Here is a 6,468-nt window from a genome sequence, read left to right as displayed (position 1 = left end):
TCAAGGTGCAAGGACCGGCTGATAACCTAGTACACACTGAAACGGGAGACAGGTTAGTGGAGGAGTTTGGCGGAGGGAGTTTTGGGCCATGCTCTGCCCAGGGGATGAAAGCGACCCCCACTCCCCGCGGCCGGTCCCTGGGAATAGGACCGCACGAAACCTACCGCTCCTGGTTAACTCTCTCACCTGCCATTACTCTCGGGGTGAAACCTGAGGTCAGGCGTTCCGATGAACACCCTCCAGACCCTCGATGTGAACTGGGGACCTCGATCAGACACTATATCCTCGAGGCACCCCGTAGTGCTCGGAAGACGTGTGTAAACAGGGCCTCGCCAGTCCTGTAGGGCCGTAGGGAGACCGGGCAAAGGAAGGAGACGGCAGGACTTAGAAAAACCGATCCACAACGACCAGAATCGTGGTGTTTCCTTGTGACGGAGGAAGATCCGTCACGAAATCCACCGATAGGTGTGACCACGGCCGTTGTGGACGAGGAGCGGGTAGGGGTTGTAATTTCCCTCTGGGCAGGTGTCCTAGGTGCCGTTGCACTGGGGGCACACCGAGCAGGAGGAAACATAAACCCTCACGTCCTTAGCTAAAGTGGGCCACCAGTATCTTCCCACTAAGACAGCGCACTGGTCCGACGCTGTACCGAGGATGACCAGAGGAGGGTGACATGGGGGCCCAACAGATCAATCGATTCATGGACATCAGACGGAACGTACAGACGCCCAACTGGACACCAGGGTGGGAGTGGGCTCCGCCACGTAACGCCCGTTCGATGTCCGCGTCAACCTCCCATACACCGGTGCCACCAGGGCAAGAAGCCAGATTGTATGGGAGTGGGATCCGTGTACCGCTCCTCTGTGTCATACATCTCGGGACAGTGCGTCTGCCTTAGCGTTCTGGGAACCTTGGTCTGTAGGATAGGGTGAAAACAAAAACGGGGGGAAAAACATGGCCCACATTGCCTGGCGAGGGTTCATTCTCCTCGCTGCGCGGCTTGTACTCCAGATTACGGTGGTCAGTCCAAATGAGAAAAGGGTGTTTAGCCCCTCAAGCCAATGCCTCCACGCCTTCAGAGCCCTGACAACAGCCAACAGCTCCCGGTCCCCCACATCATAGTTTCGCTCCGCCGGACTGAGCTTCTTCGAAAAGAAAGCACAGGGGCGGAGCTTTGGTGGCGTACCCGAGCGCTGAGACAGCAGAGCTCCTATCCCAGCCTCAGACGCATCCACCTCTACTATGAATGCCAAGGAGGGATCAGGATGAGCCAGCACAGGAGCCGAGGGTAAACAGAGCCTTCAGGTGACCAAAAGCCCTGTCCGCTCCAGCTGACCACTGCAGTCGCACCGGTCCCCCCTTCAGCAAGGAGGTAATTGCCAGCAGCATACCACCCTGCATACCACTGCTGGGCTTGCTTCTGAAGCTAAGCAGGGTTGGTCCTGGTCAGTCCCTGGATGGGAGACCAGGTGCTGCTGGAAGTGGTGTTGGAGGGCCAGTGGAGGCACTCTTTCCTCTGGGTCTAAACAAAGATCCCACATGCCCCAGGGCAGTGATTGGGGACACTGCTCTGTGTAGGGTGCCGTCTTTCGGATGGGACGTTAACGGGATGGTCGGTCCTGACTCTCTGAGGTCATTAAAGATCCCATGGCACTTATCGTAAGAGTAGAGTAGGGGGTTAACCCGGTGTCCTGGCTAAATTCCCAATCTGGCCCTCAACCATCACGGTCACCTAATAATCCCCAGTTTACAATTGGCTCATTCATCCCCCTCCTCTCCCCTGTAACTATTCCCCAGGTCGTTGCTGCAAATGAGAACGTGTTCTCAGTCAACTTACCTGGTAAAATAACGGTAAAAAATATATAAAAAATAAATAAAAAATGAATAAATGGGAGCCGCTACCCTGACCAAAGCCCCGGATAAACCTGTAGTAGTTGCAAACCCTAAGAACCGCTGCACCTCCTTTTACCGTGTTGGAGTTGGCCAATACGCATGGCTGAAATGCGGTCATTCTCCATCTCCACCGCTGACGCGGACAGGCGGACCCTAGGAAGGAGACGTACTGTTGGAAGAACAGACATTTCTCAGCCTTGACGTACAGGTCATGCTCCAACAGTCAACCAAGCACCTTGCGCACCAGGAACACATGCTCGGCGCGTGTAGCGGAGTTTATTAGAATGCATCTATATACCCCACTACACTCTGCCCGTGCAGGTTCCTGAAATCTTATCTACAAAGGATTGGAAGACTGATGGAGCATTCATCAACCCGTACGGCATGCCGAGGTACTCATAGTGCCCAGAGGTGGACTAAATGCCGTCTTCCACTCATCTCCCTCCTGGATACGCACCAGGTTGTAAGCGCTCCTGAGATCCAATTTGTGTGAGAAGGCGCGCCCCGTGCATGACTCGGTCACACTGGCTATGAGAGGCAGGCGGTAACTATACTTCACCGTGATCTGATTTATACCTCTATAGTCAATTAACGGGCGTAACCTCCATCCTTCTTTGCTTCACAAAAAAGAAACTCGAGGAGGCAGGTGTAGTGGAAGGCCGAATGTATCCCTGTCCCAGAGATTCGGAGACATATTGTTTCCATAGCTGCCGTCTCTCCTGTGACAGAGGATACACGTGACTCCTGGGAAAGTGCTGCGTCTACCAGGAGATTTATGCACAATCCCCCAGTCGATGGGGTGGTAATTGAGTCGCCTTCTTTTTACAGAAGGCGAGCGCCAAATCGGCATATTCAGGGAGGATGTGCATGGGGGAGACCTGGTTTGGACTCTCCACCATAGTGCACCAATGGAAACACCTATACACCACCTCCCTGAGCACTGACGTGACCATCCCTTGAGAGCCCTCTGTTGCCACGAAATAGTGGGGTATGATCGGCCAACCAGGGAAGCCCCAACACCACAGGAAACGCAGGAGAATCGATCAGGAAGAGACTAATTCTCTCGTCATGACCCTCCTGCGTTATCATACATAGTGGAGCTGTGATCTCCCTAATCAGGCCCGACCCTAACGGACGACTAACTAAGGCATGTACAGGGAAGGGCACATCAACAGGAACAATAGGGATTCCTAATCTAAGTGCAAATGAACGGTCAATAAAGTTCCCAGCTGCGCCTAAATCTACTAGCGCCTTATGCTGGAATGCGGGGAAAACTCAGGAAATTCTATACATACACACATGTGGCAACAGGGAGTTGGGTGAGTCGGGTGCCTACTCACCTGGGATGATCCACCAGTGCCGCCTCCTGCTGCCTCGACCCCTGGAACCTCTCCAGCACCGACCAGCAGTGTGCCTCTGCGGCCACAGGTGGTGCAGGAAACGGCCCCCCTTTGTCACCCTTAGAGCAGCACCTCCAAGCTCCATAGGTGTATGATCGGAGGTGGGGGATGGAATGGATGGACCCCGATCCGGACTTCCGCGGTAGCCAACAGGTTATCCAGCCGGATGGATAATTCCACCAGCTGGTCGAGGGTAAAGGGTGGTGTCCTGCAGGCCAGCTCCGACGAACGTCCTCACGTAGACTATACCGGACCAGCCACCACCGCCTGAGAGAGGGCACATGGAACGAGGGGTTAATACGGTAATCAGGGGGAAGCTGTAACCCTATAACATACCTCGTTCAGTCTCCTCAGGACATTAAATGGCACCACAAAACAGCGTACCCAGCTTCCGGCAGGGCAGGCGAAGGGGCAGGTTTCGGGTCGAGAGCCAGACCCGGTCCCCCGGTGCATACACCGGGCCTCACTGCGGTGGTGGTCGGCGCTTGCCTTCTGTCACCTGATGGCCCGTTGCCAGACGCACATGGGCCGCGTCCCATGTCTCCTCTGAGCGCCGAAACCATTCATCAAGGTGCAAGGACCGGCTGATAACCTAGTACACACTGAAACGGAGACAGGTTAGTGGAAGGAGTGGCGGAGGGAGTTTTGGCCATCTCTGCCCAGGGGATGAAAGCCCCCACCTATACACCTCCCTGAGCACTGACGTGACCATCCCTTGAGAGCCCTCTGTTGCCACGAAATAGTGGGGTCATGATCGGCCAACCAGGGAAGCCCCAACACCACAGGAAACGCAGGAGAATCGATCAGGAAGAGGACTAATTCTCTCCTCATGACCCTCCTGCGTTATCATACATAGTGGAGCTGTGATCTCCCTAATCAGGCCCGACCCTAACGGACGACTAACTAAGGCATTACAGGGAAGGGCACATCAACAGGAACAATAGGATTCCTAATCTAAGTGCAAATGAACGGTCAATAAAGTTCCCAGCTGCGCCTAAATCTACTAGCGCCTTATGCTGGAATGCGGGGAAAAACTCAGGAAAATTCTATACATACACACATGTGCGCAAACAGGAGCTCTGGGTGAAGTCGGTGCCTACTCACCTGGGATGATCCACCAGTGCCCTGCCTGCTGCCTCGACTCCCGGGAACCTCTCCAGCCACCGACCAGCAGTGTGCCCTCTGCGGCACAGTGGTGCAGGAAACGGCCCCCCCTTTGGTCACCCTTAGAGCAGCACCTCCAAGCTCCATAGGTGTTATGATCGGAGGTGGGGGATGGAATGGATGGACCCCGATCCGGACTTCCGCGGGTAGCCAACAGGTTATTCAGCCGGATGGATAATTCCACCAGCTGGTCGAGGGTAAGGGTGGTGTCCCTGCAGCGCCAGCTCCCGACGAACGTCCTACGTTAGACTACACCGGTAATGGTCGATCAGGGCCCCTCATTCCATCCCGCGGCTGGCAGCCAAGGTCCTGTAGTCCAGTGCGAAGTCCTGTGCACTCCTCATCCCCTGTCTGAGATGGAACAAGTGTTCCCCCGCCGCTCTCCCCTCAGGTGGATGAACGAAGACCGCCCGGAAGCGGCGGATGAAATCCTCATAGCGGATCAACGCTGCGTCTATTCCTCCCCATTCGGCGTTGGCCCACTCAAGCGCTTTCCCCGACAAACAGGAGATGAGGGCGGACACGCTCTGGTATCCCGAGGGAGCCGGGTGGACGTCGCCAGGTAGAGCTCCAACTGGAGTAGGAACCCCTGGCACCCGGCAGCCGCCATCATATGCCCTCGGGAGCGAGAGCCGAATCGCACTGGGTCCAGGTGACGGAGGGTGGACAGTGGTGTGGGTTGGGGTGAAGTTGATGGGGGTGTGGGAAAATCCCCTCTCTCCATCGCTCCATGGTGTGCAGCACGCGATCCATGGCTGTGCCAAGATTGGACGCGCTCCTCCACTGGTACCGGAGGACTGGGTGCACCTGCTGACTCCATACATGGTGCGTGTTTCTGTCATGTGTCAATGTGCAGCGGTTAGGACGGAGTGAGGTGCAGGACACAGAACTGAGTAAAAGACGTACTTTACTCGAAAAGAAACAACAAAATTTCCACGCAGGGAAAACACACCAGCTCACAGAAGTCTTGAACACTAACATGTGGCAAAACCGATGTGCCCGTGTGGTCAAAACAGTCTTGAAGCATGGATTCCGAATAGTCAGACCAGCGTTGTATAGACCTTAGCACGAATACTTCCTGTTTGAGAATCTGCCTATAGGTTAGGAGGAGCAAAATGGAGTTGTGATCTGATTTACCAAAGGGAGGTTGGTGGAGGGTCTTGTAGCCATCCTGGAAGGGAGAGTAACAATGGTTGAGAGTTTTTGAAGGGCGAGTACTGCAGGCGATGTGTTGAAATAACTTCGGTAGCGTTTTCCCAGATTTGCTTTATTAAAGTCCCCAGCTATAATAAATGTGGCTTCAGGATATGAAAAACCAGCTGGCAGTATAGTTTTGTGTGTGTGTGTGTCTGTGTGTGTGTATGTTGGAGTGTCAGTGTAGTTTGTGATGGTGTGTGGTTAGAGTCCAGTGAGTGTACATCGAGCCTGTGTAAGAGAGTCAGTGCAAAAAATTATAATAGATAAGAATAAAATAATGGGGTCAATGCAAATAGCCCGGGTATCCATTTGATTATCTAGCAGTGTTATTACAAGTCTTATTGAAACATTCAGTGAAACTTATAAACAAAAAATCTAAATAACCTATATTTTCCATTTTCAGTAAATTAAAGGTAAATAAATAAAAAAATCAACTTCATCATCTCCAGCACCACCCCAACATTAACATACTGTATGTGAAAATTCCACATTTCTATGTTTTGTAGTAAACAAAATGTTTTCCAATGACATCATCAGCCAATTAGTAGACAATTGGTTGGCAATTATTAGGTAATGCCTTCTCACAATTGGTCAAAATCACATGATGCACACCGATGATCTTTTTTACTACAAAACATAGAAACGCACTATTTTCACATACAGTATGGGGTGGTGCTGGAGATGATGAATATGAAGTTGAACAATTTTTACGTTTCCCTTTAATAAAACCTCCCAGGAAAACTTTCAAGCAACTAGAGTAAAACGTTCTCAGAACATCCTTGCAACCTAAAAATGTACGTTCCCAGAAAGTAAA

Source organism: Salvelinus sp. IW2-2015, linkage group LG19, assembly GCF_002910315.2.
Source record: "Salvelinus sp. IW2-2015 linkage group LG19, ASM291031v2, whole genome shotgun sequence".
NCBI classification, from domain to species: Eukaryota; Metazoa; Chordata; class Actinopteri; order Salmoniformes; family Salmonidae; genus Salvelinus; species Salvelinus sp. IW2-2015.
This window is presented reverse-complemented; position numbering follows the sequence as displayed.